The sequence below is a fragment of the Cavia porcellus genome, unplaced genomic scaffold (genome assembly GCF_034190915.1).
Source record: "Cavia porcellus strain 051 isolate PalLab524CR breed Dunkin Hartley unplaced genomic scaffold, mCavPor4.1 scaffold_8, whole genome shotgun sequence".
NCBI classification, from domain to species: domain Eukaryota; kingdom Metazoa; phylum Chordata; class Mammalia; order Rodentia; family Caviidae; genus Cavia; species Cavia porcellus.
Window position 1 is genome coordinate 92,000,948 of NW_026947491.1, and position 18,326 is coordinate 92,019,273.

The following is an 18,326-nucleotide window of genomic DNA, read 5'->3' on the forward strand; positions in this document are numbered from 1 at the left end:
GAGCAGTCTGTAACTGAGTGAATCAGAACTAGGCCTTTGCACTGAGCTTCGGCCCTGTGCTTTTGACTTCGGGACAGGCTCTTGCCTAATTGCCCAGGCTAGACTCAGGTTTGGGCTCCTCCTGCCTCAGCCTCCCAGAAGCTAGGCTTACAGGTTTGAGCCACCAAGCCCAGGAAGGCTCAGAGTTTTTTTAAGCCCCTGAAACATGGTGTCATAGACATGAAATCTGGTGGCTGGTCACCTTCACTGTCCGTTCCAGCTGTCCTCTCTGGGGTCCAGTCACGGCTTCTCTGCCACTTCACTGGGTGACATCATCAGAACCAGAGAAGGCCGGCTGAGAAGGGCCGAGTTTCCGGAACGGCCCTCGGCTCCTAGGACAGACGTGTCTCCTCCGGGCAGAACAGAGCGCTCTTTCCTGGTGCTGAGACGGTGGCCGAGGTCCTTTCTGAAGGCCTGGGATTGTTCTCTGCTTTCCTGTCCACAGGCGGCCGCTGCCGCAGAGGAGCTCATGGCGGGTTGCTCTGTCCACCTCTTCCTGCCCCGAGCCGCATCGGTGGTGTCCTTGGTGGCCCTGGGTGTCCGGCAGACCCCAATGCCAGGTGCATCCTGGTCCCCAGCTGTGCCACCTGCGGTCTCCCTGCCGTGGCCACCGCCTGCCTTCCTGTGCCTGTGTCCCCTCTCAGCTGGGTCCTTCTGGTGGGACGGGTTCAGGGGTTCTGGGCGGCTCAAGACCTGGTCTCTGTCCTGAGCTCCGCGGGGCTGCTGTCCCGGGTCAGGCGGAGCCGACCTCTGGTGCCGCACGTGTGTGCCTTGAATTCTCTTGGGGACCTTGCCCGCTCCAAGCTGTGGTCGCCTGTGACTGGACACAGACTGGGACACCTGGGTTTAACCATGGTCAGTCACAGGGTTTAATTCCAGCACTTGCATCCCTACTGGGCCCCAGTGTCCAGGCCCCAGCCCCATGTCCTGGGGGGGGCGCAGCGTCCCCCCGGGGATCCAGTTGGCCGTAGCGGGTGTGGTGTGGAGTCTGAGTCCTGAGCCACTCGGAAGGGACTGAGCCTCAGTGCCCACGGTGACAGCTCGGCCCAGGACATCCCTGCCATCTGGAGGTCGGTGTGTCTCTCTCACGGCCAACGATCCGGCCTCTCCCAGCCCTGTACCCTGGCCCTTCCCGAGTCTGGACCCCGATCACCGTGGGGCTCTGGTGCCGTCTGTCCCCTCTGTCTCCGCTCCCTGTGCCTCTAGCTTCTCACCCTCCAGACCCTGTCCCTCCCCAAGGCGGCTTTTGTGACACCCATGATGCCTGGGGACACTCGCTCTCTGTGTGGTGCACACCCCACTGTTCACCCACACAGCCATCGGGGGACAGTGTGAGGATTTGTGAGCATGTTCACATTGTAAGGCTCTGATAAGTCCTCGCAGACCACATGACTGGTGAGCCCGGCACTTCCCAAACGCATCAGCCACAGCAGCACCTACCTGTGTGGCTCCGAGATGGTGACAGGGCACCCACTCTCTGCTGATGTGGACAGGCGGAGGGTGCTGAGGGGTCAGGGAGAACCTGGACGTCTTCGTCTGCAGGGCGGGTTTCCTGGCGGTGCCGACCTTGCAGGACACTGACTGGGCCACATCAAGGGTGCCCACGTGGGTGGAGGCTCAGGCGACGTCGGCCTGGTGGGGACCTGGACACCTGTGTCTGCATGGTGGTGGTGAGGGGCACAAAGGACGGGGTGTCAGGATGGCATGCAGCTGGGGTCACAGGACTCCCTGGAATCCATGTGGACTGCAGTGGGCTTTGGGGTGCAGACCTGGTGTCACCCCAGGACCTCACAGCCCTTTGGGGACTCTGGGGGAGCTCCCCGCAGTGTGGATTCAGCGCCTTCTCTGCAGAACTGGGGGCTGTGGGGGTGAGGTCCGCGGTCTAGGGGAGAGGAACAGAGCTCAGGACAGCTCAGCCAAAGCTGCCCGGGTCCCCCATCTCACTCGGAGGAAGCCCAGGACCTCTGGAAGGGGGGCACGGAGGGTGTGGTGGGTGTGGTCAGTGTCTGTCTCTCGCTCTGTCTCTGCTTTTGTCTGTCTCTGTCTCTTATCTGTATCTCTGTCTCTGTCTAGCTTGTGTGTCTCTGTCTCTCAATCTCTCTTATCTCTGTTTCTGTCTTTCTGTCACTCTGTCTGTCTGTCTCTGTCTCTCTCTGTCTCTGTCTCTGTCTCTGTCTCTCTCACCATCTCTGCCTCCGTCCCCCCGCATCTGTCCCTGTCCCCCTACCCCGCCCTGCAGCGTCCTCCGCTCTGCCCGGGGCCTGGCTGTGAGTTTGCTGTGTTCCCTCGGGGTCTCCCTCGCTGGGTTGGTTCCAGGCTGTGGTGCTGTGGTCACTCTGGCTGACCAGTCAGTTCTCTCTTGGGGAGTGGGGGCGCTGCCGCCCCACCCAGGGGAAATCAAAAGCCAGGCGGGGAAGAAAAGCGCATCGGAGAGAGGACCCCCGTGCGGACGGACCCTGGGTGGACCCGAGGTGACGAAGCCTTGGGCTTTTGGCTGGGCCTTTGCCTTGGTGGGGCAGCAGCTAACGGCTGGACCGGGCATGGTGTGGCTCTGGCTGGAGCACTGGGGCTCTGCTGGGCGTCGAGAGGCCTGGGTCTGGCCCTGGGTCTGTCTGTGGGCTCCGTGCCCGGGCGCCTCTGCCCTGACCCACTCCGGCTTGTGGGGACCCCATTGTCACCAGACCCCGGGCCCTGACCTGGTCCTGAGCACCTCAGCCTGCCTGGGCGGGAGCTGTGGAGTGGGGTCTGCTTTTAGATCTTGGTTTCTGAGACAGCGTTCCGCTGCGCAGTCCATGCTGGCCTTGAGCTCAGCTGGGGCCCAGGCTGGCCTCTTAGCGACCCTTCTGCCTCAGCCTCCCGAGTGCTGGATCACGGACGTGCGCCCCCAGGCCTGGTGCGGTCACGTTTGTAATACAGCTGGGTGTTTTAAAAGGCTTGCACTTGTTCGAGCCAGAGCCCAGGACCTGGGGCTGCCCTTGGAGGTGGCACTAAGCTCACAGCGGTATCAAACTGGGCTACGTGGGGAGTTCAAGGCCAGCTCAGTCTGTAAGGGAACACAGACAAACGAAAGTAAACATGGGGAGGGTTGAGGAGGCCGGGAGGGAGTCGGGGCGCAGCTGCTGCTTTGTTTCGGTTGGGCCTTGAACCTGTTTCTTTGGACACCGGTGATGGGAGCTCCTTTGTGCAGGTTGACGGATTCCCCAGGTGCCCAGGTTGTGGAGCCCTCCGTGGGAGGGCGTGGGGAGCTCTCAGAAGTACCTGTCCCCAGAAAACTGGGGTGCAGTGTGAGAACACCGACCCCCACTCCGTTAGCTCAGTCTCAGCCCTCCAACTTCTGAGCTCCGACATCGGCTGCTGGCGCTCTGCCGGGGCGACGGACCTCTGGTTTCCTCTGCTGTCTGGAGCCCCGCTGGGGTTACTGATGTGCACTGCTGCCCCTTTGCAATGGTGTCTTGCTGAGTTGCCCAGTTTGCTCTGAACCCCTGGCTCAGGCGATCCTCCTGCCTCAGCCTCCCGAGAGGCTGGCGCCAGGCCCACACCTCGGTGCTCGGCGGGGATTCCCTTTTGGTGTCACTGCCTGTGCTTGTGGGTCAAGGTCCAGCTGTGAGTGTCGCTGTGGACAGGTGTCTCGGTGTTGAAGGTTAAGATTGCACTGCCGCGGGCCCGGGATGTAACTCAGGAAACTTCAGGCTGAAAAAGTCGCTGGCACTTGTCTGTCACAGGGTTTCCTGCCCTCTGCCAAGTCATTTTTCTTAAGCAAAACAGGATGAGAAAGTGGAACAGAAAGGGCGAGGGGTGTCTGGCCATGCCCGAGCCTCTGCTGAGCTGGGGGCCCGGAGCCTCGGGGTGCTGAGCCGGGGCAGGGCAGCGCTGTGCAGGGCCCTTGCTGGACACAGCGTCCTGGCTGCGCCCCTCTGTGCCCGCACCTCCCTCCCTCGGGGCCCCTGCTCGGGCTGAGAGGCAGGTGACCCCGCGGGGTGCTGCTGGGACTGCACGCAGCCCGGGGTCATGATCACGGAACTGACTGTCTGCGGGGTCCGGGGCTGGGGAGACCGAGGTGGAGAAGCTGGTGGGGGCCTGGGGAGGGCTTTTCTCATGACCTCGCACTTGCCAGGCAGGTGCTTATGCCGCTGAGCTAAACCCCCAGCCCGGGAGGAGGGTTCTTGCTGGGTCACAGCTGGAGGAGAGAGACAGAGACGCAGAAACAGACATAGAATCAGACAGACAGGGAGGGGCCCCAAGCTAGTGAATAATCGCACGAGCCCATTCTTTGACCTTTTTCTTTCTGTTCTTTTTGATGGTTTCAAACAGGATCTTGCTCTGTGGTTCAGGCTGACCGTGAACTCACTCTGTAGCCAGGTTTACCTCAGACTCACAGAGATCTTCCTGCCTCAGCCTCCCAAGTGCTGGGTCTACAGAACCTGGCTGGAGTCCCTTCTGGGACAGCATCCTCACGGCCCAACTCCCTGTCCGCAGGCCCCGTATCCCATGTTGTAGCACCGGGATGACCAGTCCCACACGTGTTCTTTGGGGCGCTCTGTGAACCCTTCCCTGAGCACTGCATGCAGGGCTGAGCCCCTCCAAAGTCCTGCACCTGCATCAGGAAGCCATCTCATCCTGTCTGCAGGACTGGGGCGCAGCCCAGGGCTGACTTCCCCAGACCTCACAGGGTCCCCTCTGTGAATGCGCCCCCCCCTTTCTGGACTCTGGATGACATCTTAGAGTGGCATCTGGGGGCCCTGCTCCTTAGGCTGTGACAGCGAGTGGGGAACGGATCCTGAGGAAGCGTGGTCGTAGAATCTAGGGTGGCCAAAGCCGGGGTTGGGCCCCCACTCCTCAGGACGCCCTTAGGTGGGTTGATCCTTTGAGTCACCCTGAAGTTACAGTTCCCACCGTGGGATGGGGTGGGGCTGGTTGATTGGCTTAGTGAGCTTTTGAGTTCAGTCTTGGAAATATTTATGCAGTGCAGAGTTTTGATCATTTGGACAGTTTTTTTTGTTGTTATTTTGAGGTTTGAGTCAGGATCTCGCTGCATGGCTCAGGCTGACCTTGAACTCACTTTGCAGCCCAGGCTGGCCCCAAACTTGAGGCAGTCTTTCTGCCTCAGCCTCCTGAGTGCTGGATTAGGCGTGTTCACTGTGCCGGGTTGTACACCTAAGATCTAAGCTGCGGTTGTGGGGTGCTGAGTACCCTAACTCTCACTACAGCACCATGAGAAGGGTTCTGTTTTTACCCCGCTTTACCGCTGAGCGCACAGAGGCCTGGAGACGGTAGGTAAACTCAGCCCAGATCTCACAGCTGATGCTGCCCGGCTGCGCCTGGATTTGAACCAGATGTCTGCGGCCAGGGCACTCGCAGCGTCCCCAGCCTGCTGCTTAACATTCACGGCCCGCGCTGACCCACATGCAGGAGCAGCAGGTGACCGGCTCCTTCCTCCAGCGCCCTCCTCGTGGCGAGCCTCCTCTGTCTGCTCCCCGGGTGCTTTGGTGAATCATGAAGAACCCGAGGAGGAGGACAGGACATCGTCCTGGCCTCTGTTGCACGCCTGGTCTGGTTTCTGTGGTGAACCTGAGTGTGGGCGTGTGTTGGTGTGTGTGTGTGTATGCGTGTGTCAGGGTGAGCGATCATCCTTCCTTTGGTGGCCTCGTTCCCGCAGCCCCAGCCCAGCCCGCCAGCCGTGTCATGCCGTGACAGCACGTGCCTGTGACAGCACGATGAACGGGAAGTTGACTTGGTGTGCGTCTTTGTCATGTTTACTTTTGCTTTTGGATTTGGCCAGTGACAGTCGGGATCTGCTTTGGGTGCTGCAGAAGTGACCGCCAGCCGCAATTCCCTGGTGTGCTTCTAATATTTGTGGTTAGATTATTTTATTAACAAATGTTTCAAATTATACGGGAGAAGCACAGTCCATACTGCAGGTCGGGGACCCGCTGGGCTCCGGCCTCTGCTGGTCCATCAGTAAACCGTGGCTCCGGGCTCAATCTTGCTTTGTTAACGTTTGTCTTATTTTGGTTCCTTAAAATGAAGCCCCCACGAAGGGCTCATCTTCCAGACTAATGCCTGTGTATAATTAAAAAGAAAATAGTCCAGGAAACGGGGATCTGTTACGTCTGGGCCCCAAATCCAGGCCCCTGTCGTGGTGTTTTATGGTTTTCTGAGGAGCAGGGGTGGAGGGAGCCACGGGAGGCCCTGCAGGTCCCCACTGTGCTTGTGGTCCTGGCCATCTCCTCACCTGGCACCAAGGGACGCAGGGAGCTCTGGAAGGGGAATCCTCGTCTCTTGGGGCCTCTCGGTGACCCTGAGCTCAGTTCTCACCACATGACCGGACCTTGAGGATCACGGGTCGCCTTGGATGTTGGTCACACCTGGATACTCAGGCACTGAAGCCCAGATGCGTCCCCGATGGCCCAGGGTCTCGAATGCACTTGCAGGACAGAGGTGCCCTTCGGGTGGCCCCGGTATGGCCTCCTCCTAAGAAGAGGATACTGGGCCCAGACAGGCCATGTGGGCTCACAGTGCGAAGAGAGAGAGGTGCGGCCTGGGACTCGGCCTGTTGGCTTCCACGCCTGGGCTTTGTCACCGTACCAACTGCACCTCGTCCACGGCCGGGGTCCTTCGATGTGGCTGACTTCTTCCACGCCTCGCCGTGTGCCTGTGAGAGAGGCTTCCCGTCCTAGTTCTGCAGGGGTGGTGTCCACGCAGGCTGCTCCTCAGACATTGCCTGGGTTTCTGCAGAGCCCCTGGGTAGCTCTGGGCACCTCCCATGCCCCCACGCCTGGCCTTGTGTGCACTGGCCCTGGTCCCAGCCCTCTCAGCGGAGACGTCCCTGAGGCATCTTGGCACTGCAAGTTCTGACAGATCTCCGGCTGGGTTATCTGACTTGGCCGGAGGGCGTCTTTGTGCAATTTTTAATGATTTCCAGGAGTCCATTTGGACAGCTGTGGGGTTCTTTTCGAGTTCCCCACTGACGTTACTGGTCTTCCACAGCAGGAGCATTATTACTGTTTTTTATCTGGGTGTTGGGGTGCACTTCTGTGAGGCAGCACTCAGGAGGCTGAGGCAGGAGGATCACCTTGAGTTGAAGGCCAGCCTGGGCTACACAGTGAGACTGTTGTCTCAAAAAAGAAAAAAATCACCTTGTGAATTTTTAAAAGGAACTTTTACAGGCTGAGTACCTCTAATTTGAAACATGTGGCACTGGAAGGGTTTCGGATTTGGGATTGTTTCAGATCTGGGAACTTTTTTGCACATCCATCATGAGCTCTCTCGGGGGTGAGGCCCAGGGCTGAACCTCAAATCCGTTTGCTTCTTACACTTTTGATTCACAGGACCTGAAGGTGATTTCATGCGTACTGTCAGTAATTTTGCACACAGAGGTGCATGATGTGAAATATTCCGTGTGGTGTCCCAGCAGGCACACAGAAAGTTCCAGACTTTGGGTTTTTGTGGTGGGGTTGCTTAGCCTGTAACGCAGTAGTTTTAGGTGGTTGAGGGGGGAGGAGTTCTTTTTGTTTTATGTTGTTTTCAAGCAGTGAGAAGAGACAATTCCACAGTGAATGTCCTGTGATCACCCCCCCCCCCCCGGGCTCCCCTGCCCGTGTGGCCACTGTGGCCCCTGTGGACACTGCGGCCCCTGTGGCCACTGTGGCCCCTGTGGACACTGCGGCCCCTGTGGACACTGTGGCCCCTGTGAACACTGTGGCCCCTGTGGACACTGCAGGCCCTGCCACGCAGTCCAGTGAGCAAACTTTGCTGTCTCCTCCCAGGGTTCATTGAATTCAGGTCTCACCGACTGGAGTTCACTTGCTTTGCCGGTGGGCACTGTGGTTTTTTGTTTTTTCCTTTACATTGATCTGACCATGTAAAGCCAGCACTCAGGGGCTTCTTTTTTTGTTCCTTATTTGGTTTTTGGAGACAGTCTTGCTGTGTAGTTCAGGCTGGTCTCGAACTCTTCCTGCCTCAGCCTCCTGAGTGCCAGGATGACAGGCGTGTGCCACCACATCCAGCAAGCAAAGGTTTCTTGGCTGAGTGAGTCTCTACAAGGCTTCTTCCTCAGCTCACAGGCAGGGCGTTCTGTGGAAACCAGGGCTGGGGTGTGTTTGGGTCTGGGGCAGCATCGGGCAGAGTGAAGACCATACCAGCTACCAGGCCCCAAGAGCTGGGCTCTGCTGTACCCCGACCTGGGCCCTGTGGGGTTGGTGCTGGAGATACGGTAACCCTGAGTCCGGGTCCCCGGCTGCACTGAGCTGTGCTGGCCCTGGGGCAGCACTTGGGGTCCAGGCCATGAGCTCGGTGCCTCCTGTGCCAGACTGAGCATCTTTACTGCTCTCAGGGACCCGGGAAGGGAGCCCCGGCGAGCTGTGTCCTGGAGTGCATGTGACACAGATCTGTCCTGACGGTTGGAGCGCTTGACACACCCAGGGGACTTATTGTCGTGAGAATCAAAGAGACCAGAAGCCAATGGAGACCAAAAAAAGGGCAGGAAGGGAAGAGGGAAAACACAATGCTCGGGCCTGGCCTCCGGCACGGTCCGTCAGGCCGCCTTTATTAGGCTGCCCACTCGCCTTGCTGTCCCGTCTCTACCCGGGCACCTGGGACCTCCCAAGCCCCTGCACCCCTGTCATCCTCCCCAAGGCGCAGTGGGACTGAGCTCCCCGGGTCCCATCGGATGGAGCTCAGATTCTGCTGCCCTGCTGGGTGGCTTGTGGACCGCAGCTGCCCTGCTGCGAGTGCCGAGCGTGGACTGTTTCCCTGCAGGGCTGGCGCAGGGGCTGCGCCTGCTGGGCCTCGCTGGCCGTGGGTGTGCTTCGCCCTTTGATTTCTCCGTCCAGGGGCTGGGGCTCGGTCTCTCCCTCCTCCGTCTCTGCAGGCTTCTCCCGCTTTCCCGGCTCACACATCCGCCAGCCCAGAGCTCTGCTCTAGATCCATTTCTGGTCTGCAGCATCCGGTCCCCTTTACGGAGCTTGGTGCTTGCTGATGGGGTGCTGGCCTTGGGGTAGCAGTTCCAGCAGATTAGCCCCCACTTAGAGACTTGCAGCAGAGAGAATTCCGAATGGTTTCTTCAAAGCTGCGGACTCCCAGGCCGCAGGAGCCAACCTCCTGGAAAGCAGGAGGAAGGCGGGAGGCGGGACCTCTGCCCTCCCCTTTGCCTGCCTGAGCCTGGCTTGGCGTCCACTTTGCATTTCCGGGAAGTGGGTAGAAGAGGCTATGTGGACGCGTGCCCAGTGATTCAATGCATGGCCTGCCAAATGACCACTCTGCCCCCCAGCTGTGGCGGAAGAGGGTTCCCTGCCCTTGTGGTGGGGGTGGGGCCAGGGCCTTCAGCTGCAGGACGGTCCACCTCGGCTCTGGGCTTGGATCTGCCCTTGGTGCCGGTGCTGACTGGAGCAGCTCGGAACACATCTGTGCAAACAGAACCTGCTGTGAAGGCTGCCTCGCAGAGACCCCCAGAGACCACCAGGGCTCCCGGAGGATCAGAGGGCCTCCTGCCATCAGGGTGGGGGAGCTGGTCAGTCTGCCTGGGGTCAGAGCTGAGAGGGAAGATGCTCAGGAATGTCCCCGGGCGGGCTTTGCCCTCGACTCCAAAGCCTGGCTGCCTGGGAGTGAGGACCAGGGTCTGAGCACAGCCAGGGTGGACGTGTGTCCAGATCTTGAGGGAGCGGAGTAACCTCCAGGTCAGGACAGAACTCTGTGTCCTGCTAGGTAATCTCATGGAAGAGCCTGGGCCAGTTGATGGGGCAGAGACCTGCATGGTAGGCCCGGGTGGGCACCTCCAGTTCCTGCCAGGTGTTGCCGTGGTGAAATCAGACAGCACAGGGTTGCTCCTCGGTGCTGAGCTGGGTTCCGGGCCGTCACAGCTGGCACTGGGAGGAGGAAGGAGCCCGCTTCCTGCCGGCCATGCAGAAGGTGGCTGGGAGCCAGAAGCCGGTGTCAGTCCCCGTGGGTGGCGCTGGTCTCACCACAGCCCCTCTGCTCCCCAGGCGCAGCGCGGCTGTGGGCAAACCTCTCGCCCCTCCCTGCCCTGCACCCGGGCTCCTGGGGCAGCGCCTCACTGCCGGGGCTCCAGCTTCTCCCCAGGGCTCGGTTTCCTGGAAGGTGGGGGATGGTGGGCCGCGCACCTGAGCACCCGCTGGAGCACCTGTCAGTTGCTGTGGGGCAAAAGAAAGGCACCAGGGCCTCTGGGTGGTGCCATGGGATGGAGGTCACCCACGCGGGAGCCACGGTTGGTCCCGCCCCTTGTGCCGTCAGCCCTGTGTGAAACAGCGTGTGAGCAGGCGGGAGACAGCCCCTGCCAACTAAGGGCTGGTGATGACTGGAGAGACCAGTCAGGACAGAGAGAGGGGCCCGTGCATCGGGGTGCTCGGCAAAGCGGTCAGGAGGCAGCGCTGCCCACGGGAGCCGAGGCATCCAGAGTGTCAGAGTCCAGTGCTCCGAGGCCCAGGAGAGCAGGGGACCCACAGACCGTACCTCCTCAGGCTCGGTGGGAAAGGAACCTGGTCAGCGCAGGGGAGAGTGCTCAGAGTGGCACTGTGTGGGCCAGGTGGGCACCAGGTCCATCTAACCATTGTGGGAGGCAAATTGGGGATCAAAGCGAATCCCAGGGGGTGCTTGGAGCAGCCGACCTTGGGGTCTTTCCTGTGTCTCACCTGGGCTTGGGACACTGCTGCCTGGACTTTGCCCGAGGTGCCCACTCACCAGCGTGGCATGGTTGGGACCCGGCAGCTGAGGAGGAGCACCATGGCAGGACGGACAGAGGCTGTGGCTGGACAGATGAGGGTTGCTGGGGTGAGAGGATCTTGCGGGGCTGGGGACACAGCAGGGGCAGACACGTGTGTTAGTCAGGGATGCGCTGTGACTTCTGCCCCCATCCTTGAGCTCCGGATGCTCCTGACCTGGGATGCAAAGTGCCTGAGTGTCAGGGAGCCCAGGAAATGTCAGCTCTGCTTTCCGGTTCTTCCCAGGACTTCGACGGCAGCAGCCCTGGTTGGTGAGCAGTGGACTCCCTGGCGGCTTCCCGAGGTGCCCTCCGTCCCCGGGCAGCAGCGTGTCATTAGAGGGAGAGCTGGTGGCTGCGGTCCGGCTCGCCATAGCACGATGGTGGTCCTGCAGCTGTGGAGAAGTCCCGGTTCCCTGTCACCCCCAGCTGGCTGTCCCCGGCACTGGCACACCGTGCTCATGACACTAGCGCTGCTTGCTCGGGGCTGCAGGGCCACAGGACACTAGCAGGGTGAGAGCCACACACCCGCAGTGCTGCCGAGTCCGTCCCTGTGATGCCACTTCTGTGTCCCTTCATCTGGCACAGCCGCTCGGCTGCTGCTGTCTGAATTGCAGCTGAGGTCACAGGGCTCCTCGGGGGTGTGGCCTCCTGATGCTCATCAGCCCTCACTACTGGGAGAGAGTGCTCAGGGCTGGGGCCCTGGGATGGTGCCAGCGTGGCGCTTTCTGTGCATGGGGTGGGCTGGGGTTATGGAGGCTCCCCAGCTTTGTGCTCCCCCAAGGACCCTATTTCACCCCTGGGGTTTTGGTGTATTTGCCACTGTGATTTTCCAGCAGGTAAGAAGCCCTGCTCTGGTCCCTCTTGTACACTGGATGCCCGGCAGGAATCTGATTCTGTCTGTCTGTCTGTCTGTCTGTCTGTCCCGCACGCTCACACCTGCTTCCCCAGGGCTGCAGCCTTCCTTGGACTCAGGCTCCTTTTCTGTGTGGCTCATGGACCCTCACCTCTGTGCACCCGACCCCCTAACCGGCCCAGGAGACCGCTGTGTCTGCAGCAGTGGTTTGGTCCAGGGCTGTTCTGCCTCTCAGGGCTGGTTGTGGCCCTGAAGGCCTAGGGAAGGGTGCGGCCTACAGCTGGCACCAGCGGGCATGCAGCAGGGTGTAAATGCCCCGTGGTCCCAGGACACCCTGGGCCCACCCAGGGCATGGATCCACCCAGAGCCGAGACGGCTGTGGTGCAGACAGACGGGTGCGACCCTGGCCCGCTGTGCCACCCTCCGTCCGGGTGAGCAGACCTGGTGCGGCTGGCGCTTTGCTCCTGCCAGGCCTGGTTTCTGAGTAACTCAGGCGGCTGGAGCCACAGCTGGGCTTTCACCCAGTTTCCTATGACGCGCTCCTCAGCAGTCTTCCCTTTGCCAAAACAGACGGAGTGGGGGGCCTGTTGGGTCGCCCCACTCCCGGGCCCTCGGTGGGCACCGAGGCTGGAGCAGGACTGAAGTCAGCTCTTGGGGGAACATTCTGGGGAGTGGGGTGTCACCTTGTCACCCTTCATGGCCCTAGACATGGCCGTGACCTGGCAGTCAGCAGAGAGGTTCCCCGAAGTCGGGGCTCAGGGGTGACGGAGCAGGAGGAGCTGGATTCCCAGAGCCAGCACCGCCACCTGGGCCACGTGGCCTCAGCTTTCTTGTCTGGTACCTGAAGTCAGGCCCTGTTGGAGCATCATTCATGTGGTGGAAAATCCGAGACCATCCTGAGGCTGAACTTTACTTTGTTGTGGGTAGCGGGGTGGAATCGGTGCCTGGTGCCCCAGGTAGCACCACACATGGGCTGGCTGGGTCATCAGCGGACCCTCGCACCATCCCAGTGCCCGAGTTCTCATGGCCCTTCCCTGAGGTCATGGTGGTCTCGCAACAAGCCTGCAGGGAAATGCTGGCCATTGTCAGGGAAGGGAAGCCGGGCCAGGGCCGAGATGAAAGCCGTGGACCTCGTCACATGCAGGAAACGCGTCGTATCCCAGGAGTCCGGTGCTGTCTGGCCCTCGGGGGTCTGGCATGCACCCTTGGGGGTTGTGCCAGGGAGGACACGGTGCCCACTTCCTCTGAGCTGCACACCGGGTGCACCTGATGCCTGTCGGCTGGGCCTCCAGGTCCCAAGCACTGGACGAGGAAGGCCTGAAAGCACTGGGCCCCAGATGTTCTGTACCATAACCTGCGGGGGAGGCCGTGGTCTGGACCAGACCCTGGGGAGTCCAGTCCTGGGGCCTTGGAGGTCCTAATCCTAGTGCTAAGTTTGGGTGCCAACCTCTGAGGCCTGCACGGGAAGCCTGCCGCCGGGTGTGGGGCAGACAGCGTTGGGAGTGGTGCCCAAGCTTCCTGTGCCCAGCCTAGAGGAGGTGCCAGGGGGACGGGCACGAGCTGCACGGCTGCTGTCAGAAGGACTGAACTCCAAGTGGGGTAACCGCAAAGCCTGGCCGGAGCAGGCTGGAAAAAGTCATGGAGGTGTTTCCTGGTGGTGCAGGAAGGTTTTCATTTTGTTTTTCTTCACCCTGAGTGCTGGAAATTGAGCTCAGGCCTTGTGCATGCTAGGCAAACGCTCTACCGCTGAGCTCCATCCGCAGCCCAGCCTGGCGCGGTGGTAGTGCGTGTCTCTAGCTCCAGCCCTCTGGCAGGCTGAGGCAGGAGGATCCCGAACTCAAGCCCAGCCAACAGGCAACTTAATGATGTAAAGAGTAAAGAGAGCTGGAGAGGCAACGCAGCTCGAGGGCACCTGTCCAGTCCTCTGTACCGTCAGCCGGGCAGGACCTGGAGGGACGAGGAGCAGGCCGGGCTGGAGGCTCCAAGGCTGGGAGCCAGCAGACTTCCTAGTGTTGGTCACTGCCGGGAGGCGAGGGGTCCACTCTGCAGGACATTGGGGCCCTTGCTCCCCAGCCTGGGTTCCTAAGGGACCCTTCCCCTCCGTCTGTGGAGCGGTTGAGTCCGAGAGGTGGACAGGTGCGGAGGACACATGGCCACTGCCTGCTCTGGGGCGCCGGCGTTTGCCAGCCGCACAGCCTTGACTGTGCTCCTGCCCCCTCCGTGCCTCAGTTTCTCCATCTGGGAGACAGGTGGTGGCCACAGCAGTGCTGCCTCAGAAGCTGTGCCAGTGGCTCACCTCTGGGTGCCACAGGGCTGCTCTGGCCTTGGTCTCATAGCTGGGGGCTCGGGCCAGAGCCGGCCTTGTCGGGGGGGGCCAGGGTCCTTTGTCTCTGCTGCACACGTCCTGTCCTGCAGCAGGCGGCCTGGCAGGTGGATAGGGGCCTGGAGCCACCCTGGGAGGACTTCAGAGTCTCTCGCCCGGTGCCCAGTGGCCACTGGAGCAAGAGCCAGGTGGATGCTGCAGTGGGAACAGCCCTGAGAGCTCAGTGGCCAGGGAGGCCCTCCGGCCGGGGAGGGGGAGGACTTGGGCCATTGCCCCTGCCATGGACCCTGGGGCTGCCCTCCCTCCACGCATGTCCTGGGGGTCTGCAGCCTGCTGAGCCTTCACCCCGCTCTTCCTGCTGCCCAGGGCCCTGCCCACTGCTTGCTGAACCCCATCTCCTCCTGCTGGGCTCGGCTGCTGGATGTGGAGCCCCGCTGGCCGTGCACGTGATGCATGGGGCCTGGCAGCTCCGCCCAGTCTCCAGGCTACAGCTGCTTTGCCTGCGTGATCGCCTCAGCCTTTCTCCCTGGCTCCCCGGGCTGTGCAGGGATTCAGTCAGGAGAGACAGCGAGGCTGGAGGGCCAGTGCTTGTCACCCCAGCACTCAGGAGGTGGAGGCAGGAGCATGGCCTGGTGTTCCAGGCCAGCTGGGCAACATAGCAAGTTCAAGACCAGCCTGAACCACACAGGGAGACGCTGCCTCAGAAAACAAACAAACAAACAAACAAACATGGGAAAGAGATGGCAGGGTGCCCAGCTGTGTCTGCCAACAGCCTCCGGTGCTCTGATGGGGCTCCAATGTGTGTGGCACGTTAGTGAAACTGAATGAACCTGGATACCTTGAGATGTGCCAGAAATAACAGGGCCGCCCTGTCCCATGCTGGTCCTGAGAGACTGGCGTCTGGGTCATTCCCGGAAACCCACTTTGTGGCGGAGGCTCAGCTGTCTGCGTGGGTTTGATGATCACTCCATGTTACTAGGGTGGCCAGGCAGTCTTCCCAAGAGCTGACCCCTGAGCCCTCTTGGGAGCACACGTGTTTCTTTCCTGGGTGCTTTTTCTTTCCCTTGGTTGCTGCTGCTGCTGCTGCGGCTGTGACCTGGGGCACAGCTGGAGAGACTGCTCGCATCTCCCGGTCCTGGCGGGCAGCCTTCTTTTGATGAGTTTCTGAACTCACGTCCCCCAGGCGCGGGGGCTTCTGCTGCTGGGTCCCTGTGCACGCATGGGTTATGCAGCCCTGCGTGGATGTTTGTTTACGCCTCTCCGTCTGCTGCTGCTGCGTGGGCAGGAAACCGACTCTGGTGGACTCAGTACCTTGAGGAGGGCCTGTGGGGGGTGGTGCTAATTGCTACTCCTCAGTACTACAGCCGGGGAAGTGTCCCCTGGCTCCTCCCACCCCATCCAGGCAGCTTCGCACTGCGATCTATATTTCTCCCTGCCTGTCGTCCTGGCTGGGCAGCTGCAGCAGTTTGGAACTTTGGGCCCCCCTGCCATCCATGTGACAAAGGCCGGCCGATCTTGATGGTGGTCTAAGGCGGGGAGGAGGTCCGAGGGGGGCTGGTGGATTCTCTGGGGCAGGGCTGGCGAACCTGCGGCTTCTGAGCCACAGTGGGCCGCTTGAGTTGTTGAGAGCTCTCCAAGGTCCGATGTCACGGTTCAGTCCCTGGAGGTGTCCCAGGCAGGCAGACCCAGCCCTGTCCTTCCCTCCCTTTCTTCCCCAGGCAGCTGGTGCTGGAGGAGCCGTGCTGTGTCTCCCCGCTCAAAGGGACAGGAACCTCTAACACATGAGCCCTGAGAAACCTTTCCTCTTTTTAAGCTGACACCCCAGGTACTTGTCATAGCGAGGGAATGGTGGCCAACGCAGCCACCCTGCTTCTTCTGTGTTTCAGGACTCAGGCTTTTTTCCGCTTGTGGCTCTGCTGTCTTTAAGGGAGACATCAAGGTCATCCTGAAGGTCATTACCTTTCTCAGCGGCTGGCAGCAGGGGGATAAGGATACTGAGTTTACCAAGCCTGCCAGCCCGTGGTCCTGGGGGCATGACATGGGCCAGCTCAGCACCTTGCTCTGCACCCTCCGTCTGGTCTCCAGGTTTGCAGCCAGGCTGTCCCCGCAGTTGACCGCTGGTTAATGCTCAGGCTCTCACTGACCGGCTGCTGTGGGGACGCAGGGCCCTTCTTGCCCGGATAATGCCTGCCAGATCCGTGAGGGCCGACTGGATTTTTGGAGCGGAATTTCACCTGCCTGGAGCTGCTGACTGCTGAATTCAAAGACTGCGGCCCGCTTTGCTTCCTTCTCTTGTGGAAGCACTGACCATACGGCGTGTCCTCCTGGTCACCCCAACGGACACGGCGACAGGCTGACGGGGCGGACAAAGCCCTGCCTCAGTTTTCTTGAGAAGCAGTTAGAGATTCTTGAGATCATAGACGGGGCGGTCTTTTTTAATAGAGAAATCAAGAATTCATTGTAAAGTATTTTGATAGCTTGTAATTTGAGAAATGTTCTCACGAGACCCATGATTTTATAGATTTTGGAAATTTGTGCTTACTTTAAATGGGAAGGCTGGAGGGGGGCTTTAACCATGGACGTCTTGGTTTGTTTTTTTTAAAGCTAAAATTTTGTGGTGTGAGATTCCCATCCATCAAGGCGTCACGGGAGGTGAGAGGTGCAGGCCGTCGGGATGAATCTCACCGAGAAAGAGAGCAGTTACACACCGCGCCAGAGGCGATGGAGACAGGCGGAGCTGAATCCACCCCAACTCTAGGCGTGCCTAACCTAAATTCCCTCTTCCTGAGAAGGAATTTTCGTCCGTCTTGTTCGCTATCAGAATCTCTGCCTGCTCCAAGCCAGCGTCCCTTTTCAGGAACGTGGGCTGCTTCCAAGTGTGCAGGAAATTCCGGGCGTGGGTCCCCGTGTGCAGGTGGTCAGGGAAACTGGCGTGGAGCTTGCAAATCCAGAAGCACATTTCTGTCTCCAGGAAGGGCTGCCTGCGTGGGCCATCACGGTGTCCTGATGTTTCTTCTGGGCCGCCTCTTGCTTCATGAGCCGCCACGTACTGGAGAGCAAGTGCCGTGGACCGGCCCTGCGATGCTGGACCGCGTGGGGCCAGCCAGTTTCTTGGCTTTGGTCTTTTGCTGAGGCCCAGATACATCAGCTTGCTCGTGACATGGTTTTTAAAAATAATGCTTTGGAACCAGAATGTTCTGGCTGGCGAGTTTTCCAGCTGCTGGAAGGAAACCAGCTTGGGCAGAGTCTGTGACCACGGGTGAATTATTTTTGCTCTTCAAGCCTCCATTTCTTCACTTAGAGATTGGGGTGCTGGTGCTGTCTTTACGTGTCTGGAGTTTCATGTGTGTTCTTAACTGAGGCAGCGTCAGTGCTGAATACTGTTAATTATTATAAGTAGAGCTATACAAAGTCACTATAAGTAAGAGGTTTTTAATGTTACAGGTTACAAGTGAATCAAAATAAAATATCAAAAGCAGTCATTGTTAAGATTGTTGACTTGTAGTAACTGACAGGATGCTTTATAGAGGCATGTACTGACCATACTGTTCAAGGCTCCTGTTATTTATAAATCAAATTCCACAATCAGTAAGTTGATTACCGAACATCTGTGATATCTCAGGTGCTATGCTGGGTAGACTTGATTGAAAAGAGCACCAGATTGACAAAGTACAGCAGGGTCTTCTTCTTGTTCCTTTTTTTCTTTGGTCTTTTTGAGACAGGGTCTCCCTAATGCAGTTCAGGCTGGCCTTGAGCTCACTGTGTAGCCCAGGCTGCACAAGGATCCTCCTGCCTCAGCCTCCCAAGTGCTGGGATTATAGGTGCATGCCGCCACGCCTGAAACAAGGCAGGGTCTCCAAAGCGTTGTAGTGGGGGTAACCTGATGCCTCAGGTTGTCCTGGGAAGTCCTGGTTTATGTATTAGGGAGCCCTTTTTATTTTGAGAAGCGTTCTGGTTCAGGAACCAATGATACGTCACCAGTACTGGGAATCGTTGAGACAGAGGGAGATTTTTTAGTCAAGGAAATCGGAAGTTCTCTGAGCAGGAAGGAGCTAGTAAAAAGTTTTATTCGGGTGGTTGGATCCAGGTTGGATCAGGCTATAGGAGAGAGGAAAGGAGGCAGAGGGCAGGAGCCTTTGGAGGTACAACCTACCAATATGGTGGGCCAAGTGGAGGCGCCATCTTGAATTCCAGAGCAGGAAGCAGCAGCCTCGGGTGCCCGGGCTGCCTGGCCTGAGTTTCCCTAGTTTGCATGTCTCCTGTTTTCACTGAGGCCTGACCTTCAGGGTTTAGTATTTGCTTTAAAAATTCCCCAGCAAGAGGATATCGGGATTAGAGAGAAGGGTTGGTGGCCGCCACTGTCAGATGGGGAGCAGCCAGGCCATTGGTTTTAC

The 18,326-nt window shown here is 59.5% G+C and overlaps 1 protein-coding gene across 2 annotated transcripts in view; it reads left to right on the top strand.

Annotated features, from left to right (window-relative positions):
• Positions 1–18,326, top strand: part of Chst11 (carbohydrate sulfotransferase 11) — a 138,413-nt gene that overhangs the window by 14,401 nt on the left and 105,686 nt on the right. The gene's annotated exons all lie outside the window — the stretch shown is intronic.